This window comes from Microtus ochrogaster, chromosome 19 (genome assembly GCF_000317375.1).
Source record: "Microtus ochrogaster isolate Prairie Vole_2 chromosome 19, MicOch1.0, whole genome shotgun sequence".
NCBI lineage: Eukaryota > Metazoa > Chordata > Mammalia > Rodentia > Cricetidae > Microtus > Microtus ochrogaster.
In genome coordinates this window covers 9,025,802-9,036,819 of record NC_022021.1, presented here as the reverse complement: position 1 = coordinate 9,036,819, position 11,018 = coordinate 9,025,802, and the positions used below count along the sequence as shown (strand labels likewise).

The 11,018-nt window shown below is 39.7% G+C and overlaps 1 protein-coding gene across 4 annotated transcripts in view; it reads left to right on the top strand.

The window, feature by feature from the left end:
* Ssbp2 (single stranded DNA binding protein 2) overlaps positions 1–11,018 on the top strand; it is a 257,999-nt gene that overhangs the window by 756 nt on the left and 246,225 nt on the right. The gene's annotated exons all lie outside the window — the stretch shown is intronic.

The window sequence follows — 11,018 nt, the reverse complement described above, 5'->3', positions numbered from 1 at the left end:
GCGAGGGAAGTTTGCGAGTGGGGGCGCCGAGTTCCCGGAGGGAGAAAGTGTGCCGGCCCGCGCTGGGTCGGCCGCGGGAGCTTGGCGCTCCTGCCTCTCGCGGCACACCGGCTCGGCGGCGGCCCCAGAACTTTTTTGAGACTTGCTGTGTCCCCGGGGGCGGTGGCCGCGGGCGCGGAGGGCAGGTCCCGTGGGCCGTGGCGGCGCCGCGAGGAGGGCTGTCCGCGGCGTGGACGCGGCGCGGGGAGGAAAGGGGGCTGCGGCAGAGATGCTGGGCGCGAGCCGCTTGGCTGGGTCGTGGGAGATACAGGTGGGAACTTCGGTGGGAGCCGGGAGGACGCGGGAGAGCCCGGGTGCCACGGTCGCGGCACGCTGCGAAGCAGGCTTGTTGGCTGCTATTCTTGTGTACTTGTAACGGCGATTTGGTTGTTACTAAAATGAGAGCGAATAGTGACTGTGACACTGAGGAAGAGCCCTCCCCCCTTTTCCTATGTGCAGATGTTCAGACTGATTCCCTCTAAGTGGGTCTGCTCTCAGGGTCAGGCTTATCCTTGTCATTGAACACACAGTCTTATTGAGGGGCTTCAGGCTGGAGGAAAGCTAGAGTCCTTCTCGGAGGTACTTTGGGTCCCTGGCATACAAAAATAGCTTCACAAATAAAAATCTAATGTGTAGGCTACCGAGTTTCCCTCCTTGCTTTAGGCAGTTAGTCTTACCCTTGAAAGTTTGTTGTGCCCTAGGGATGGGAACATTTTCTAATCTTCGTGTTGGCAGCAACACACATAATTCCCATAGGATTTAGAGGTGGCAGGCCTTGATGTAGGAAAACAAAACACAACAAAAAAAAATTAATGGAGAGATGCTATTGCTCCCTCCACCCCTGCTATTTTTAAGATCTTGCTGTGACAAGGAATATATAAAATACGTAGAATTATTGCCAGTTTACTGGACTTGGAGTTCTAAAATACTAGTTTGTGCTTATTAATCATTTCTGTGGCTGTACTATATCTGATACAAACATCTGAAGGAGGATGCTTTGATTGTAAAGTACCTGGATTTCACATTATGGGGAGTGGAGGAATTGTGATGTATTGAAAACATAATCTTATTGGGGGTTGCTATTAAATTTGGTATTAAAATAATTTGGGTTTTAGCTGGATGCCCAGGAATGGCTGATAATCAGCTGAGTCGATTCTATAGTCTCATGAATTAAAAAAAAAAAAAAACAAGAATAAAATTGTTTAGTGCTGAGACAACGAGGAAGTTAGACTGGGTATGTTCAGTCTTTCCCGGTGTCAATTCTGTGATTCTGTCAGAAAAACAAGCTATTGCCACTCTTGCTCTTAGATCGTCAAACCCAACAAGTAACATCAACATTACTTAGGAGCAAAGTAATAAGGGCTCTGCTAGATGGTGCTGTTTGATTTAAATATATTTCTTCCATTTATTACAATTGGCAATAGGAATTCTTAACTGTCTTTGCTTATGTACTAGTTAGCTGAAAAGGCCCCCTTTGGAGAATTGACAGTGGCTGTTCTGGGTTCATCGTTTTTCTGCGTCAATTTTTAGCAGATATAAGACAAACACTGAAGAATATACCATTCTTACAGAATAAATATTTTAATGGGAGAGTTGATCTAATCACTATTGTCTCTGTGTTTACTGATTTCAGAAGATAGGAAACTTGAAGCTGTCTTTAAAGGAATGGCAGTATACTTTTGTTTTTAATTTTTAAAAGTGGTAGATTTTAAGAGGTAATTGAGGGATAAATAATTTTCTAGTAAGCAACTTAAGACCGTTCCAGTCTTAAAAATCACAAATAATTTGTATTTCAGTAATAAGAATGAGTGCAGTTTTTATAAAACTATCCTGAAAATGAGTTGTGAATAATGGCAAACATGAAGTAAACATACTAGCTTTATAATTAAGAGCTATGTTTTCTCACACAGCTTCATAGTGGAGAGCTGATAAGCATTTACCTGTATCAAGTCTTTGCTTTCTCTTGCAGTAACAAGCCACTATATGAAGTACTTGAAAATAATTTGTGGCTTGCACAGTTTCTAAAATTTTGTTTTTTAGTTTTGATCAGAAAATTGGCTACAGTCAGATTAATTGTGTATTTTGTTGTTTTACCAAACAAACGGGTCAAGCCTACTCAAAGGTTTGCAATAGATTTAATTGATTGAGCTGCCCTGGAGGAAGGTGGGATGTTTACATAGAAATTTTAATTCTGACCCTGTTAGATTATTGCCAGTGGCTTTAGTACTTTCCTTATAGCACTGACCAAAATGATAATTAAATAATTATGTAATTAGTTATTTATATTTAACTTTCCCTGTAATGTACGTTTCTTTTGAGTAAGGGACAGTAGTTTTTAATTTCTTCTCTAAGCTGTCTTTGACGTTAAGAATCCTGCCATGGAATACTGGAGTACCAACTTCCTGTCAGACTCACAGGAATCCTTCCAGTGGGAAGAGTTTCACGTAAGGACACACAAGGTTGACTTCCATATTCTATTAGCCTAGTTTTATTTCAAGAATATCCCCAAACAAGAATACAGTAATAACTGTTGCTTTTTGCCATTGTGTGTGCCATCACTGTGTTAAGAGTTTCATGTTTATTTTCTCTTCGTTCGCATTTCTTCTCGTTCTGCCAGTAATTCTGATGTATAGGTTGTTTTTCCCTCCTCCGCTGACAAAACAAGACAGAATCCCTATCTGATTAAGTAACTACCCAGGGGTAAGGTTATTAAAAAAATCGGAAAGCTGTATTTGGAACAAAGATTCCTCCAATTTTGGCACTAGTTATTGAAACTGAAAGACACACATTCAATGACCAGGTTACCTTCACTGTCTGGGAGGCTGTCTCCGATTTAGGAAACAGAGTTACATAATCAGCTAGGACAGAATGGAGATTTGGTCAGCAACGCACTCTTAACCATTGCTGCATCCTTGTTCCTACAGCTTCCACATTGTCAGGTTGCATATGTGCATGTGGTCTGGGAGAAGACACAGGAAATTTAGGGATAGAAGTTGGAGACCTAAGTAAAGAAGAATCCTTTTCCTTCAGATTTTCTTTCTAGAAATTTTGTTTGATCATTAACAATTTTAAATTACATACAACAGTTGTGAGCAGTTTCTATATGAGATGTGTTTAACTTTAAACCACACTACCAAGGAACTAGTGATGAGCCTATGAATACTGATACAAGTTTTTTTGTTGTTGTTGCTTTTTGAGGTTGGGGCTCACATAGCCCAGACTAGCCTCAAATTCCTTACCTTCAAAATCCCTAGAAGTTCAGGTTGACCTTGAACTTTTCACCCTCCTGCCTCCGCTACCACTGGAATTATAGGTGTGTCCTACCACACCTATTTTTCTGTGGGACTGAACCAGGGCTAGGCAGGCAATCTGCCAACTGAGCTACATCCTCAGCTCCTACTTTGTCACCATCGTGTTAGCACACTGCAAGAAGAACTTACAAGGGATTGAAGATGAGCATGGGAGGCCATAGTAAACAGTGCATTTGCAAAGTAGTCATTAGACTTAGAAATTAAATTATAACATGGGACACTTAAAATAACTTTGTTTAGAGACTCGCTTTTATAGTTGACAGTTCTGAACACCACTTCCTATGTGCCTCCTTTTAAGTGGCTACAACCTGAAAACTATTTACGTGCTACTGAGTTTGAGTTTTAGGCCTAGTACCTGCTGCCTGTCACCTTGTTCTCTCTTTCATCATTAAAGCATTCCCACCAAACAAAAATTGCAAGTTGTCGTCTTCTTTTTTTTTTCCTGAAGAAAATTAGGTAGGTGAACTAATACAGATCTCTTTAGAAACTAAAGATTTTTAGTTTATGTGTTTTGGGGAGGGAGACCGGGAGTCGAATTTAGGCCTTGTATAGGCAAAGCACACGCCCTCCACTGGTGACATCCCAGCCCACAGGGTTTCTGGGGCCAATGAGAGGTCTTCATGGGAACAAGAGATACCACCTCTCTTCTCAATTTCCAGGATGTTTCCTCTAAAATATCCACCAATTTGGATTTGAAATGTCATCTTAGCTTGGAGAAGTTTTTCTTTTGATTGATGGCTTTTATTTTAGGAAAAGAATAAAAATCCCCCTCCCCCTGCTACCCTGATTTTGAAAGGAATGACCCTTAAAAAAGAAGTTGAAAGTCAGTTACAAGATCTCCTATTAACTTTGGCTGGCCTGGAACTTGCTGGGTAGATCAGGCTGAGGTCAAACTTAGAGATTCCATTGCCTCTACATCCCAAGTGATGGGATTAAAGACGTGCTCCACCATGTCTGACAAATTTTAGTATTTTATGCAGAGATTTATTATTCTTAGGGATGGTATTATAAATACTGTATACTTTGGGAGCTATTTAAAAATGTAAAAAGATTATTTTCATACTTGCAAAGCCACTTTGCCCATAAAACCAATTCAGGATGAAGAGAAAGATCATTAAATTTTAGTCTATCGTGGTGCACCAAACGTGGCTTACATCTCTGATTGCTACTGGAAGACAGACTTGAGTTGTTTAAAAGTAGACCACGTTCTGGAACAGGGACTGAATGCCCAGGCATAGGCTGGTTTCTAGTATACCCCTGTAGTTTACAGTTCCAAGTGTAATTTGAATTGAGAGTCTTCCTTTTTAGAAGCATGGAGATCATAACCATGTATCAGTGTTGGAACAGAGGATCAGGACCAACTTGAGAGCTGTAAAACTGTTTTGAGGCAATGCAGTTTGAAGGCATGCATAGTTATAATTGTGTTTTGGCATACATTGGGATGTTCTCTACTACTGTGACATGTTGCTTTGATACCATTGTGAGAAAGGCATTAAGTATTTGTGTGCTGGTGACATTGTTTACTGGCGGTTAACCCTTGGTAAACATATGCCAAGCATTTAAATTTATCAACGCCATATTTTTTTTTAAATCGACTTAAAACTTTTGATTAATGGAATTATATGTATTTGTTAATTTTGGAAGATAATTTTCCGATAAAATTAATGGAAAATACTCACATTTTAAGAGTGCTTATCAGATTTTGTTTGTATTTTTGTATGCATAATGGCTATTTGTATAAAACATGTTACTTAATTGCATGATGGAGAGCCTCTTGACTGCTGCACGTGAACTGGCATATACACTAAAAGGTAGGCAGGGTAAAGATGGCGGCCTTCATGGTCCCTTAGCAGCTCTTCTGTCTTCCCCAGCTGTCAGTCTGAGGAGTTGTGTGAGGGCCCTGCAAAGCCAGCACCGTGGGTCACAAAAGCAAGAAGAGAGTTTTTCCAGGAAGGTTTTAGATTTGGTGTTGGCCATGATGGATGAGTAGTATTTTGGTCAGAGTAAGTTAATGGCTAGAGGATTCTCAGTATGGCTAGAGGATTCTCAGTAGTGGAGGTATTCATATTTTCAGATAGGCACAAGAGCAGACATTTTTCTGAACGGGTCGAGGCAGTCCTGATGGAGTGCCGGGACATCACCTGTTCGTCACCTGTCTGCTCCTTTGTCATCTGTATTTCATCTTCCTAGCCCTTCCTTCACCTTTTAAAAACAGACATGAGTTGGTATCATTTTCTGGTAATGATAGAATTCGTATTTTACCGTAAGAACTTTGATGATTGTATTTCATTCAGGAGTCCACCGTCCAGTGAGGAGCCATTATGACGTTTTACATCAATTGAGTTACAATGAGCTTGAACCAATGATCCGGACAAGGGATTATTTTGGTAGTCTATCATTTTTATTTTATAGGCATGCTATAAGAAAGAATTCACAGCCTGGTCTACAAGAGCTAGTTCCAGGACAGGCTCCAAAACCACAAAGAAACCCTGTCTCGAAAAACCAAAAAAAAAAAAAAAAAAAAAAGAAAGAAAGAATTCAGCATTGTCTAAACTGTAGAAATTGGAACATGGCACTACTTTCCTAATTTTAAATGTTTTTATACCAATGGTTATTTAAGAGTATAGTTTTAATTACTATTACATTTTATTTTTAATTCATTGTAAAAATCAAGTCACATTAAAGTACAAATGAAATATTTGTGAAGAAAGGGAAGACTAGCATATGAAACTTGTCCATTTAAGTTCAAGAGTTGGCGCCCAGAAAGGGTGGCCTCTGAAGCTCAAGGCCGCTTTGTAAGTGACCTGATTCCTGCCTGTTATCTACTTTATCTACTTCAAATCTGAGATTAAAAAACCAAAAAGCTACTTTATGGATCGCCCAAGTCTAAATAAATGAATTACTGTGTAGCACGTTATCTTACATAAAAATTAAAGTGTTTTCTGCAAAACCGTAATACAGACCATTTGCAGTTTTGTCTTAGGAAGCTGCTGCTTAATAGTAACAAAAACTGCAGTCCTCTTATTTGAGTATTTTGCTCGCATTTGGCCCTTATATTACTTCATTTACCCTTCTGAAAATCCCATAGGCTTTGTGGTACCTCTTAATGAAACAAAAGAAATTTAACAGTTTACAATGTCTTTGTCTCTAAGTATCAAAATGGCATAGAACATGGCTTAATTAATCTGGCTTAAAAATTAGCCCCCTCTCCCACAGCATCTGAAGCACAGGTCCTTCAGAGTTGGTTGAGTAAATCAAGAACACAACAGTTGAGGATCAGCTTCTCTGCCTTCCCTCTAGTGTTTCTGTCATGGTTGTAACAGGTTTGTCATAGGTGCCCAGCATTACTTCTTATAAAAAGTGAAAGACGGGAGAAGGTAAGATTTTTCCTGTATGTTTCATCGAGAATGAAGGAAACACCTTCGTGAATTGGGAGGCTCTGTAGTGCCTTACCAGAAACCAGTTGCTGACAAAGATAATAGTCTTGCCGTAACTGGCTTAAAACCAGTCATTATTCACTCTGAGTTAGAAACATCCCTGCTTTCTCCCTGATGGCCTAGACAGCAGGGAGGACTCAGGCTGATGGCGAGGATAAAATGAGGCTTGCTCTCATGGACGCGTGACGTTTGTTGCAGTAATGTGTACTAATAAGTAAATAAACAAATGTACTAGGCAATTTTTGGACAGTTATATTGGCCATAAAAGTAATAAAATATGGGGTGGTAATAGAGAATGACCGGAAAGCTGTATTAGATTAGGCAGCCACAGAGGAAGCTTCTTGGAGAAGAAGACATTTAGACAGAGACCTGAGTAATTAATACTAAAAGGAACAGTGAGGGCAGGGGGTTTTCAGGCAGGTCTGAACTATCATTAAGGAAATATCTCTGGATAATTGTTCAGCGACGTGTAAAACAGGAGGGAAGGTAGGGGTAAAAAGTGCACTTATCTGATTTTCTATTATTGCTGAGGAGCTAGGGTGTGAATCCAGTTGGTATGCAGCCTTCCTAGGTGGTAGGGTGAGGATCTCTAAGCCCTGGGGGTAGAGTTGTTCCTAGGAAAACAGTAAAGCTTTTATAATGATGCTGCTGAGAGGAAGAGCTCAGTCTGAAGTCCTTATCGTGTAATGTGGGGCCCCAAGTCATGTCCCCAGTACTCATGGAAAAGAGTAGGCTTTGGTGATGTGCTTATAGCCCCCTGCTGGGAGGCAGAGACACTCAGATCTTTGATCTCTCTGGCCAACCCGCCTAGCCTACAGTCAATAACCATGCCTCAAAACAAGGTAGACAGCGCCCCCTGAGGAATGGCACTGAGTTCGTTCTCCAGCTGCCACATTTACATCTATACATACACACATAGCACACACAGCACACACACCCCACCAACATGTACACATATACCATCACACAAAAAGACATAGGTTAATGAACTCTTAGAGCTGTTGGATTAACAACAGATGGTATAGTTGGAACACTTACTTCTAACCTTCCAGATAAGTTTGGATGATTTTCTAATAACCCTCATTGACCATTTTTGCTTCAAAATTAATTATATGTCTTCTGTTTGGTTTGCAGTCTCATTTCTCAGTTATATTGGACACGAGGACAAGATGACTTGTTCATTAATGCATTCCCACTGCTTGCTTAGTATAGTGCTTGGGTTTATTATATTTGTGACCTAATAAAGATGCAGTCAATTTCATATATACCACTAATGTGCCATTATATCTAGCGCATATTCTCCCCAATACTTTCAGTGTTTGATACTAGAATTATATAATTTCTAAAGATTAAAAACATGTTGGTTTAAAGTAGTCTTTTTCTGAATTTTAGAGCTGGGAATATTACCTATATATAAAATGAATATGTGTAAATATTTTCATAGAAAGTTTGACAACCTATGCAATAAATATTTAATATAAGTAAAGTTGTGTTTCATATTTTTCAAGTATTCTAATATTCTTTAAAAAAATCTCCATTGATTGTCAAGGTTTATAAATAAAATTTAGTTTACCTAGGATAATACAAGTAATGTTTGGCAGAGCTAAGCCACATTTAAAAAGATATATTTTTATTTTTTAGCTAGCATGCACAATCTGAGCCATAATTTGAATGTTCACTTCCTTTCACTAGAAGTTACCTGGCCCTTTGATTGGGAGATGAATGAAGGTTCAGCTATCAGTTTGATTCATTAGAGTATCATAGATTAGATGTTAGTTATGAGTTTATTTAAGATGTGAGTTACAAGTACTTTGATTAAAAGAAAAATACATATTGTTTAAGTATGCTAAACATGATTTTATACAGTGACATAATACCCAAAGGACCATGTCATGAATTAAATGAGCAAATCTGATTTAATTTTACTTAAAAATAATTTTTACATATATATTTTGATCATGCTCTTTTCATCCCTTAACTTCTCCAGATCCTCCCCACCTCCCTATCCACCCAACTTCACTTTTACTCTCAGAAAGCATAAGCAACAAAACCTTGAAACCCTAAACAAACAAACCAAAAAAAGTAAGACAAAAAAAAACCAAAACCAAACAAAAAGTATACACATACAAAACAAAATAGTCTATTTTATATAGGACAACTATTCCTGGATATGGGGCTTCCCCTGCAGCTTGATTCAAATATACCCAGTTATATGCTCTTGGAGAAGTGATTTTTCTTTGCTAGTGGGTATCAACTCCAAATAGCTTCTTGGTTAGTGGTGGGACTTTGTGTGTGCTTTCTCTTCTCCACACTGGGATTCTGTCTGGTTTGAACCTGTGCAGGTCCTGTGCATGCTGCCACAGTCTCTGTGAGTTATGTGTATTAGTGCTGTTGTATCTGGAAGATGCGGTTTCTTTGGTATCACCTACCACCTCTGCCTCCTCTTCTGGATAGATCCCTGAGTCTGGGGAGAGGAGTTTGATAAAGACAGCCCACTGAGAGCTGACGACTCCAAAGATTCTTTCTTTGTGCACATTGTCAAATTGTGGGGCTCAATATTAATTACCATCCACTCCAAGAAGTTTCTCTGATGCACTGATGCCTGGGTATAGCAATATTTCATTAGGAGTTACCTTTATTGCTATACCTTTAGGAGAGTAATAGTGTCAGGTGTTTCCCCAAGCCTATGACCTATATTGTCTCAGTTTTTGATCACTTTAGCAGGTCAGATGTAGGGTCCATCTCATGGAATGGGTCTTAAGCCCAATCAGAAGGTGCTGCGTTACTTTATAGCTTTTGTGCCACTGTTGCGTCAGTATATCCTACAGGCAGGGCTGTGTTGTGGTTGTGGGGTTGTAGCTGAATAATACTGACGATCACATTGCTCAGCTGGTGGCACTACGATGCTAGGCAGGAGGGTGACACTCTAGTGGGCACTAGCTCAACTTCTTCATTCTCTGGGATAAAAGTCGGGTGTGTCGAGCACCAGGGTCTTACTGTCAGATTGTAGAGGGTAACCAATAGCCTTGGTAAACAACCTGTGATATTTGTGGAGTATCTACGGAAACCCACAAATCTGATTTTTATTTGAAGTTTTTAATGCTGTTCTTACATAAATGGAATGTTGGATGCAGGATTCAGGGTAGCTTTGACCTTGTATGTTTTTGTTTTTTGAGATAGGGCATTGCCATATGACTCAGGCTAGACTTGAATCCAGTGTTTTTTCTGTGTTAGCATCTCAAAGTTAGGAATCATAGGTGTGTGTACTATATCTGCTAAGTTTTAGATTTCTAATTTATGAAGGCAAGGCAGTTTTTATCAGTGAACTCTTACCTATTCATTTGTCTGTTTTCTGGAGAGTTAAAATAGGGGTAGGGAAGGAGAAGTTCTCCTCTCCCCTCTTCGTACCGTGTTAGCTTTTTAAGGGGAATGAAGATTAACTTTATTCATTGTTTGGGGGGACTCAGGCCAGGGTTACTTGACCCTTTGCAGTTAGGCTCAGACTCAGGTGGAGAAGGTTCTTACCTTGGGTTGGAAAGCAAGGAGGGTGGGGAGGGCTTGGGTATTAGGTATCACGTTTTAAGGTGCACTCAAACTACCTCCTTCTTCAGTAGGCTCCACTTCCTAAGGTTTCAAAAGTAACTCAAACAGTGCCACCAGCTGCTGACCAAGTGTTCAACACACAAGCCTGCAGACACATTTCATGATCAAAATATAACACATACCCTCTCTAAAAAAGGAAGAGAAACTCTTCCAATATAAATGATCGATATTCTCCTTTACTGTAGTAAAATATGTATAACATAAAATCTAACATTTTAAGTAGTTTTGGTATGCCGCTTGGTGTCATTAATCATCTTCATGTTGTGCAACCCCTGCCTCATTTTCAGAACTTTTTCATCATCCCAAGCTGAAACTTTGTGACCGTGAAATAATAGCTTCACGCTCGCCTTTCCTCTCAGCATCTGGCAACCACTGTCTATCTTTCTGTCTTTAAGAATATGACTATTCCAGGAGCCTCAGTAAACGGAGTCAACAGTATTTGTATTTGGCTTCTTGTTTAATCCTGACAGCAGCTTATGCAGTAATATATTTCTGATTTTAAGACGGGGAGACTGAATTTCAGAGAGGTTTATATGCCATCTGAGGAAACTCAGGGAATTGTGCACCCTGTGTCCAGACTATGGAGTGTTCAGAGAGGTTTAAATGCCATCTGAGGAAACTCAGGGAA